Here is a 12,211-nt window from a genome sequence, read left to right on the forward strand (position 1 = left end):
ATAGATAGATAGATAGATACATAGACAAAGCAATCTTCAAGGGCAAAGATAAAAGCTAAGACAAGGCTGATAAGGTTGATAAGGCCGAACTTCGTGCAGATGATGACTCCGCCACAAGGGAAAAGGGAAGTGACATGGTAAATCTAGAAGCTGCTGTTGCTGAAGGGAATGCAAATGCAAATACAAACGTCTATTTAGACACTGCACCGGCAATACCTCATGCTATTACAAATATAATCACATCTGTTGAACCAACCAATCATACGGACATAGCACAAGCTGTTCCAGTGGTAGTTGGTTCAATCACAGCTGAATCAGCATCTGAGAAGCAACTTGGTGAAATTCTATCGGGAAAGAATATTTTAGAGTGCTCACATAATGACGAAATTGAGAGGGCTGAGGAGAGCTCTAATCATGATTACGAAGAGATCTCTGATGAGGGTGAAACCGATATGGAAATCTCGAACAACAGATCTAATACCTGTAGAGTATCCGGCTTAAGAAAAGCAAAATCGAAAGCTAAAATGAAACAAAAATCTACAATTCGCAAACCATTAACTAAAGACCCTATTGTAACTAAGAAGGGGCGTAAGGCTATAGTTGATGATAGCCCGTTGAGAAAATGGATCGAAGCGAAAGGGGGAGTGAAGGGCATGGCTTTAAGACTCTCTGGAGGAAGTCCTGAGGAAGACTTGAACTTACGAGACAAAAACATACTTCCCAGAATGGAGATTACAAAAATGTCTGTATCAACGAACGTTGATAAAATAGCCTCATCAACTCTACTGACCAACATCGGACCTAGTGACGTGGGCTCTGCCACGGTAATACAGTCTGATACCTTAGCTCCAACTGCATCTATTTTTTTTTTTTTTTTTGGTGTTCAAATCTGCTTTATTGGAGTAAACAAAGTACAGTACACAGCTTGGTTCGGCTACAACCCGGAGGCCGGCAGCAGGAAAAGATGGACAGTACACAGCCTTGAAGCCGGCATCCCGGGGGCCCGGCGGCACATCATAGGCACATGTGACACTAGTTCCGTAGCCGGTGGTGTAGGACAGGCAAGGATGAGCAGCAGTCGAACAGAGTTTTTTATTGAGAGAAGAGTCTCTCCGTTTTTGTGGAACAGTAACCAAAACACCCCAACTATGTAACAACAGAGAGGCTGCGCGTGACTGTGTAGTAGGAGTAAGTGATAGTGGTGCAGTGTGACGATATGGGCAGGCAGAGGTGTGTAGGAGATCCCGTGTCCAGAGCTCCCATCGCAGTACCATAAGAGTCAGCAGTGGTCCGTCTCAGGTAGGTGCAGGATGCCCCGGGGTGTGCCGCCCGGTGGAGACATGAAAGCGCTCTGTGGGTGCGAGGTAGAGGGTACTTGCTCAGAGAGGGGGGAGGGAAAGGTCAATCAAGGCAGGGCAGCCTAGAACGTCGGGGAGTGTGTAGGGGGTATAAGGGCGCATAAAAAACGAGGAAACCCAAACATCGCAGCAGGAGCTATAGCTTAAGGTCTAGGAGAGAGCTCGGGGTGCTGTGGTGTGTCAGGTCGGCCGCCTGACTGTGCATCGTCAATCGAGCGCTTGAGCAGGTAGTGCACCAGAGGATCCCAAATATCCCTGGGTCGACACGAGGGAGGTACCAGTTCAGCAAAAGTAGTATGCTGATCCTGGCAATATTGTTATAAAACAGGGGGTGACCCAATTAAGTCAAAGGACCTGGGTAGCAAGTATTATAGTGAACAAGTGGTCCTTGACATAGATTCAACATATAACAAAGTTTATGAATTCTAATTCAATTATTTTTTGCTCAGCTGTAGAATCAATCTATATAGTTGGTGGAATAAGTACATTAGCCCAAAATCACAAGCTTATACATAAAGAGTTACCCGACACTCAAAAATTCAATTGAATCCAACTGGATTCTCTGATTTAATATATAATTTTTGAAAAAGAGAATACAAATATTTACATGTTATAATCAACAAAAATCTTATTTATTATAAAAAATGACCGTGCACAGAGAAAGATAAAGATTGGTGCTCAAGTGATTGATCGAAGAGATCAGGAAAACAAGGTGTGAAATTTGCTATATACAAAGTAATGAGCCTGCCCTAATTCACGCTTGTAAAAAATGGATTCTTTTTACTCGCTTCTAATTATCAAAACACAACCTCCATTGTCCTTAATTTGCACTCTTGGCAAGGGGATTCGGAGGAAGAGGGGAAGGGGAGGGGGGGCAAAAAATATTAGATGCAGGCTCCAAAGGGAGAAGTGTTGACGTTTCGACCCACGTATACTCTGGGTGATTAGATTCCTCAACTTTGGGTCTTCATCAGGACGGGATCAGGGAGGGATAGGGAATGTTTCCAAGTGCACGTCGGTTAAAAACCAATGTCAATGGGCACCCTTTTGTGGTGAAATACCATGTGTGCGACGATTAGTCCGCACCAAAGGTTTGTTTTAAATTGGGCGCTCTACTTTTTCTTGAAAGCGCAATGTGTTCAAAAACCGCTTTCTATCTCATTCCGTCGTCTTCACACTGCAGACGCGAGGAAGGAGAAAGGCAGCGTTTGGACCTCTCCGCGTTTCTTTCGAAAATAAGTAGAGATTATACTCCCATGACTGAGTGACGCCGGTTATTAAGCAACCAGGCATACACGGCAATCACGCTCGCTTCCACAGTGTGAAGACGACGGAATGAGATAGAAAGCGGTTTTTGAACACATCGCGCTTTCAAGAAAAAGTAGAGCGCCCAATTTAAAACAAACCTTTGGTGCGGACTAATCGTCGCACACATGGTATTTCACCACAAAAGGGTGCCCATTGACATTGGTTTTTAACCGGCGTGCACTTGGAAACATTCCCTATCCCTCCCTGATCCCGTCCTGATGAAGACCCAAAGTTGAGGAATCTAATCACCCGGAGTATACGTGGGTCGAAACGTCGACACTTCTCCCTTTGGAGCCTGCATCTAATATTTTTTGCCCCCCCTCCCCTTCCCCTCTTCCTCCGAATCCCCTTGCCAAGAGTGCAAATTAAGGACACTGGAGGTTGTGTTTTGATAATTAGAAGCGAGTAAAAAGAATCCATTTTTTACAAGCGTGAATTAGGGCAGGCTCATTACTGTGTATATAGCAAATTTCACACCTTGTTTTCCTGATCTCTTCGATCAATCACTTGAGCACCAATCTTTATCTTTCTCTGTGCACGGTCATTTTTTATACTAAATAAGATTTTTGTTGATTATAACATGTAAATATTTGTATTCTCTTTTTCAAAAATTATATATTAAATCAGAGAATCCAGTTGGATTCAATTGAATTTTTGAGTGTCGGGTAACTCTGTATGTATAAGCTTGTGATTTTGGGCTAATGTACTTATTCCACCAACTATATAGATTGATTCTACAGCTGAGCAAAAAATAATTGAATTAGAATTCATAAACTTTGTTATATGTTGAATCTATGTCAAGGACCACTTGTTCACTATGATCCTGGCAATATAGCAAATCTGTAAGCCAGTCCTTAAACTTGGGCGCCCTTCCCCTGCCCCAACGGCACGCGACGCGTCGCTTGGCCAAGAGCAAGGCAGTGTCAATGAATTTCCTGCAATCCCTGGGCATTTGCATTGTGTGCCCGAGGAGGGCCATCAAAGGGTCAGCAGGGATCGTCTCCCCCACCAGCTCCAACTGCATCTATGAACTTGACGACTAGCCCTGCAACCAACACCCTCATTAATCCACAAGTAGATCCAACAAGCTCAACGACAAACTCAATTTCGATTGAAATAGAATATGACAACTGTCCATTGGAAATATCAAATACTGAGAATATTGAAAAAGAGAAAATAAATGTGGGCCCTAGATCTTTGGTGGCTAACAACTTGGCCACAACATCAGATCACAGTGACACACTAAGCCAACTCCAAGTACAATCAGCAATACAGGAAAAAATAAAAGATCATCCAGACACCACATCCACAAATTTAATCATGCAAACTCTCATGGCACAAAGACAAGAAAGTCAACAACAATACCTGCAATTAAGAGAGGACAATACTAAATTACAGGCTTCTATGAGCGAAGTGTATCAAAAGCTTGGAGGGGTCACACAAGAGATCGGAGATCTAAAACAACGAGTTGTAGAAGTTGAAGAAGGTGCAATCCGATCGGAATCAACAATAAGATCCCATTCAATACGTGTATCTAAATTAGAGGCCAAAGTGGAGGACATGGAGAATCGGGCGCGCAGACACAACCTTAGACTGTTCGGAATTCCGGAGGGCATGGAGGGGGCTGATCCCAGAACCTTTGTTGTGAAACTATTTCAAAAGGCCTTTAGTGATTTATCAGATTGGGACTGGGACTCCCAATTACAACGGGTACATAGATTGCCCCTCTTTCAAAAGCATAAAAATAATAAATTCCCTAGACCGTTTTTGATTTATTTTGGGAACTTTTTGTTGAGACAAGCAGTGTCTCTTAAAGCCAAACCTAATAATCCAGTTACTATCGATAATATTACTTTGTTTGTGCGCTCTGACTTGAGTAAGGGCACAATGGACCGACGCTGGGAGCTTCGCAAATTGATTGACTCTTTTAAGGCCATAGGTTGCATGGTATACTTACAAGAACCTGCCCGCCTTAAGGTCATTAGAAATGACCAGTCATTATTTTTTACTGAACCGGAAGAGGCGGTCCAGGCTCTGGAGAAATTTATAATAGAGAGAGAGAAATGAAATAACATTAACACTAACCGGATGTAATCCTAACTATTTGACTATTTAGAAACTACTTGAATTTGTACTGTTAAATGGAGGCATGCTCTGGTTGAAACTTATTACACACTCTTTACTCTCTTTGTCTCTCTCTCTTCTTTTCCAGCTTTTCCTCTTTGACTAATTGATGATTTTATTGTGGAAGCGGAAGGGGCAGTCTCCATGCCTATCACTTCACTGTGCTGTCCTTCCAGCGGCAGCAACGGATAGAGGGGTGCTCTCCCCTTAGGGACTCGAGGGTGGGAGGGATGGGTCAGGGGTTTGGCGTGGGATGGGGTCAAAAGGGGGAAAAATTTTTATTGCAAGAATAGAATATGGGCAGAAATGGAAACTAAAGATTTTGAGTTTTTGTATATCGAACAATACATTATGCAGAGGAGGTTGAGAAATATAGTTACAGGTTATGTCTTTTCTTAGATGTTTGGTGTGGAATGTGGCTGGACTCAATAATAAATGTAAGAGGAGATTGGTGCAAGAATTCGGGGGGTTGCTATTCTGAAACAAAAATGGTTAAGAATGAATACCATCAGAACTGCAGCTGATGCCAAGGGGTTGGGCAATAGCACAGCTGCAATTGGAGCAAAAATGCTATGTATTTTGCATTGTTTATGGTCCCAATATAGACAAACCTAAATTATATGAGCAATTGAATATTGAGCTACTCGACTGGGAAGGCGAGCTGTTGATAATGGGGGACTTCAATTGTGTCATGAACTGCAAGATAGATTCCACAAGTAAAGGAAATAGAATTAGGATGGGTAAAGTAAGGGCAGCCATAATAGAATTGGGCAGGATTCACAATTTGAAAGATGCTTGGCGTACCAAACACCCTACCATAGCTGGTTTTACATACTACTCGGCGCCACGCAAAACCTGCTCTAGAATCGATATGATATGGGCAACAGACAATATTTTGGAGAACTGTGATATAGAACTATGCCCTAAAGTTACTTCTGACCACAATCTGATATTGTTTGAATTTAAAACTTTGGATAGTAAACAAGCCCCCCAACAGTTTACATTCCCTAGATATTTATTACACAGATTCTAAATTTATTTTTGGTATTAAAAAGTCATATAAAGGAATTCATATCATTGAATATCAATTCAACAACTGTTAATTTTGTATGGGATGCGTGTAAATGCAGCATTAGAGGCTATGTACAACAATATAGTTTAAGGGACAACGCTGAAAAACGTGGTGTCGAAAAATTGACCACATCTAGGGCCAGATGTAGGTCGGTCGGTAACGGCCGAAAATCGGTATTTTCGGCCGTTACCGACCGGTATTCAAGAATTGGCATGTAGGGGCACAATTTTACAGAATCAGTAAATTTACCGATTCTGTAAAATACAGAATCAGTATTTTTACCGATTCGGTAAATCTCAGATGTAGGTGGGACTCTTCTGAGTCCCAAAGGCCCTACAAAATCGGTATTTTACCACACAATCCTATTGTGTGGTAAAATACCGAATTCAGGTGTGCATGCACACCTAGCCATGTGACAGACAGACATGCCCTTAAGGCATGTCTGTGTGCCACATGGCGCACATGCCTATTTGTGGGGTGCCAAAGGGTGCAAAAGTGACACCCCCTGCACCCTTGCAAAATTCGGTATTTACTGATTCTGTAAATACAGAATCGGTATTTCCCATTGATTCCTATGGGCTTCAAAGCCCATAGGAATCAATGGGAAATACCGATTCTGTATTTACAGAATCGGTAAATACCGATTGTTACAGATTCGGTATTTCCACATCTGGAAATACCTACATATCTACCCTTTAGATTTACCGATTTTTAATTACCGAATCGGTAAAATTCGGTAAATAAAAATCGGTAAATCTAATTTACCTACATCTGGCCCCTAATATCTTATTTGTTGAACAACAACTGTCTGATTCTATAATACAGGGCAAAACTAATATTGAAGAGCTAGGGTTAGAATTAGTGTCAATGAGGGCGGCACTAAAGAAAACCCTCAGGGAAAAATACAGCTCAAAAATACACAAATATAAGTTGGCACAGTACGAAGGGGAGACAGAATTGGTAACATTTTGGCCTACAAAGTAGCCGATAAAAAAGCCAAAACTACTATAAAAGTAATAAAAGGGCTAGACTCTAAGGAATACAGAAAATCGGAGCAGATTTTAGACCAATTCGCCAAATACTACTGCCACCTATATACAGATATACTCCAGAAAACTCACCTACTTCAGAAGAAATTAGACTTTATTTAGAGAAGAACTTACCCGGGAGATTAGATGTGGAAGCAATCAGACAACTTGGCTCTAAGATTACAATCGAGGAAATTGAGATAGCTATAAAAGCATTGCCTTCAGGTAAGGCTGCAGGAGAAGACTGTTTGCCTAAAGAGATCTATAGGATTTGTAAAAAGGAATTACTTCCTCTTTTCCAGTTGGTGATAGACTCTATGGGGCAAACAAGATGTGCTCCTATATCATGGCATACTGCAAAAATAGTCTTCTTTCTAAAAAAGAATAAGCCGCCAGAGGAACAGGGGTCATATAGGCCAATTTCATTAATCAACACTGATGCGAAAGTATTTGCCAAAGTTTTGGCAAATCGTCTCGCTCCTATTATGCCAGATTTGGTTAATTGCCAGCAACATGGGTTCGTGGTGGGGAGAGACACCACTACCCATATTAATACTGCTGTTACTGCTTTCGACGTGGCCGCAGCTACTCTCACCCCACTCGGAATGGTTATGTTAGATGCAGAGAAAGCATTCGACCGAGTGGGGTGGGAGTACTTATGGTCTACGCTGAGTGCGAATCACTGACAGAATTTCGACTACAGAAATATCGACCTACAAGAATATCGAGTCAACAATATCGAGGGCAAAAATATCGACATCCTATCTACAACATGGTAAGTACAAAAATATCGAAAAAAATATATCGATGTCAAAAATATCGATGTTAAAAATATAGTTTTTTTTTAATATATAAATGTAAAATTAAGTCTATAAGACTAATAAATAAAATAAACATATTTAAAAGTATCTAATAATGTTTAAAAGTAATAAATAATACATATATATTAAGAATACATTAATTAAATATATACAGTAAATATGTAATATATATGCACTGAACAATAAGTATTAATAATTATTTTACGAATTTATAAATTAATGAAATATATTCTAATTTACTAACACATTTACAAACATAAAAGAGTAACATAAATAAAATGTAAGTAATATAAAAAATAAAATAAACATTTGATATTTTAACAATTAATTAAATAAAACGTTGGATAGCGTAAGGGTAAAAATTTCTATTCCTACTCCAGAGAGTGCAACAGTAGGGAAAACTGACCCTGAACTCAAAAAACACCCCTTTACCCAAGAACTGAAAACTGACCCTGAACCCAAAAAATACCCCTTTACCCAAAAACTGAAAACTGACCCTGAACCCAAAAAATACCCCTTTACCCAAGAACTGAAAACTGACCCTGAACCCTAAAAATACCCCTTTACCCAAAAACTGAAAACTGACCCTGAACCCTAAAAATAACCCTTTACCCAAAAACTGAAAACTGACCCTAAACCCTCAAAATACCCCTTTACCCAAAAACTGAAAACTGACCCTGAACCCTAAAAATACCCCTTTACCCAAGAACTGAAAACTGACCCAGAACCCTAAAAATACCCCTTTACCCAAAAACTGAAAACTGACCCTGAACCCAAAAAATACCCCTTTACCCAAAAACTGAAAACTGACCCTCAACCCAAAAAATATCCCTTTACCCAAGAACTGAAAACTGACCCTGAACCCTAAAAATACCCCTTTACCCAAAAACTGAAAACTGACCCTGAACCCTAAAAATAACCCTTTACCCAAAAACTGAAAACTGACCCTAAACCCTCAAAATACCCCTTTACCCAACAACTGAAAACTGACCCTGAACACTAAAAATACCCCTTTACCCAAAAACCCAAAACTGACCCTGAACCCTAAAAATACTCCTTTACCCAAACTTAATTAATATTATTTAATTAGCAATTAATTATTAATGAACAATAACAAATAAAGTAAATATATTAGCACATTAGCTGTAATTAATATAATTTAATAATTAATATTATTTTTCCCCAATTAATTAATTAACAGTCACTAAAAATTATATATAAATAAATTACTCTAATTATTGTAACTAATTAATATTATTTAATTACCAATTAATTAATAATTTTAAATATGTACAAAATTATCATAAATAATTAACTAATTAATATTAATTATTTCCCAATAAATTAAATAGAAATTTTAAAAAACATATATTAATTAATTAATTATTATTAAATTACTCCCCACCCCATTCCCCTATAAACCCACATCCCGCTACAGAAAATATATATCAATTAATCAATTAATTTTTTTCCCAATTAATCAATATTAATTAGCAATTAATTATAATTAATTAATTAATCCTACTAATTATTAATCAATTTACCATAATTAAATTACTTCCCACCCTATTCCCCTATAAACCCACAACCCGCTACAGAACATATATATCAAATAATAAATTAATTAAAATTATTTTCCTATTATTTTCACATAATTACCAATTAATTATAATTTATTAATAAATCCTACTAATTACTAATCAATTTACCATAATTAAATTACTTCCCACCCTATTCCCCTATAAACCCACAACCCGCTCCGGTACAAAAACATAAAATTTACTTATAAATTTATTTATTATTATATAAAATGTACACACATATAATAGTAATTTTTTAAATACTTAAATTAAACATATAACACATACATAATAAAAAACTATACAATAATACAAATATCGATATTAGTGTCATCGAAATTAGTAACATCGATATATATGCTATCGATATTACTAACTTTGATATTACTTACATCGATATTAAGTATTTCGATATTACTTACCTTGGGTCGATATTCTGTCCTACGATATTCTTGCCTTCGATATTATGAACCTTCGATATTTCAGACTCGATATTATGGTAGATCGATATTTCCTACTCGATATTTTGACTGTGTACCGCTGAGTGCATTTGGTATACAGGGGCAATATCTCGGATGGGTCCGATCTCTATATGAATCACCAACGGCAATAGTTAGCTATGCAGGAGCCAACTTGGCTAATTTTTCAATCAAAAGGGAGACTAGGCAGGGGTGTCCTTTATCACCCCTGCTGTTGGCTTTAGCTTTGGAGCCATTCTTAAATGCATTAACAGCTCAAGATAATATAATTCCAACAGAGCATGGAGGCAAGAGTTTGAAAATCACAGCTTTTGCTGATGATATAGCTATATACACCACCGACTTAGTCCTGGCCATTCCTAAGATAATTGAGGAAGCTAGCAAGTTCGGGGTTATATCAGGGTACAAGTTAAATGTGAGTAAAACTCAAGTAATTGCCAACTATAAGCCTACGCAGCCGATACTAGGGCTTTGTCCAAATGCTACTTATTTAGGAGTTAAGCTTACCGCTGATATAGAGAAAATCATAGCGCTGAACTACGACCCTCTACTCAAAGAGATAGCTACTTCTCTTAAAAATTGGCATAAGATACCACTTAGCTTGGTAGGACGTATAAATGTAATTAAAATGAAGACTGTACCGAAGCTATTGTATCTATTTAGGTCTATACCTATACAAGTGAACAATCTATATATTAAGAAAATAGAGAGCATATGTAGTAGCTATATTTGGGGCTATAAAAAAGCCCGTAGATCATTGACCACATTGAAACTTCCCTAGAAAAAGGAGGATTACATTTCCCGGATCTTAAAATTTATTTTTTTGCTACTTTTGTCCAACGTAAACGTAGTCTTTTGCTAAAGGAAAGTTCCCTATTCTACCACCAATTTATGTTGGGATCAGATAGCAACCAGTTTTTGTTTCGTGTGCATGACCCCAATTACTACAAGAGGGTTAAATTTAAGACTGCAAGAGATATCAAAAGAATTTAGGATCAAATTATGAGCATTGATAAGAACCCATTTTTTAATGCTGAGCTACACATCTGGGGGAATCCAGGGATGCCAGGCATATTTTCTTATGGCGCCTACACACAATGGATAGATCATGGCATAAATACTTTAGGTGATCTATATGGGCCGAATGGCCTTCTGAGTTTTAGTACACTAAAAATATTATATAAAATTAGCGATGCTATGTATTTTAAATATATACAGATACAAGATTTCTTGGTCAATAAAATGAAAATTGAGAGAGTAGAACACTCAGATACTGTACCATGTATTTATTCTAGGTATACTAAATCTCTTCTTAGTAAAAGCTATGCTTGCCTTAATAGTGGCCGGACAGGGGATTGTGTGAAAATGGCGGGCAAATGGACCAGCAGATTAGGAGTTAATATCAGCTCCAACCAGATTGCAGGATCGCTTAAACAAATAAATCAAGTGGTCCAATCTTCAAATTTGAGGCTATAATTTTATAGAACGGTTACCCAAATTTATTATACGCCTCAAAGAATTGCTAGTTGGACCTCTGAAAATATTTCTAGCGAGCGTACTAAATGTCCAAAGAATAACAGGGATTCTTAACAGTAGGCAAATACCAATACCAGCTCTCTCGGCACACTTGATACTGTTGGATATACAAGATATCAATAGTAGCTTTAAAGACTTGATATCTATTATTTTTGCTTGCGCTAGGCTGGTCATTGCGCGGACTTGGATCTCGAAGGAACCTCCTAATGTCATGGAATGGTGGAACCTTATCCATGAAATACATACAATGGAGCTATCATTGGCTAAACCTAGGGGCCCTAAGGCATTGAAAGGGAGGGAAAAAAATATGGAGAACATTCATTAGATAAATATACAATTGCTTGAGAGACCATCACACTAGCACTATAGTTATGATTTCGATACTTGTAAATATTTGTACTGTAATCCTCTGCTTGTATTTTATTGTATTTTAATGAATATTTTTGTTCAGATACTTATGCAAAGATGTATGCATAACAAAACATGATTTCTTTTTTTTCTTTTTTTTTTCTTTCTTGGAATAAATAAAAACATTTAAAAAAAAGAAGGAAATCTGTCACAACAGCCCAGTGGTTCATTAAAATGCAAAGAATTTTCAAACGGGAAACTACATAAGCAAAAAGGGTGGGTGCTACAATAAAATATAGTAGAATATGGAAGGGTTGGAAATAAATTTTAGCAGGAGGGCAGGACATTTTATAAGGTACAATGAGATTAAATGTATGTAAATATTTATGAGTAATTCAGCAGGATGTATTATATGTATGTATTAACTAACTATATGAATTTTAATCTTTATATGTTCTTTATGTAAATATATGATGATGAAAATGTGATAAGGTTTTATATGCTACATTGAAAATATGTATATATATATATTTTAAAAAGAATGATTCACATCGCCA

This window comes from Lissotriton vulgaris, chromosome 4_1, assembly GCF_964263255.1.
Source record: "Lissotriton vulgaris chromosome 4_1, aLisVul1.2, whole genome shotgun sequence".
Lineage (NCBI taxonomy): Eukaryota > Metazoa > Chordata > Amphibia > Caudata > Salamandridae > Lissotriton > Lissotriton vulgaris.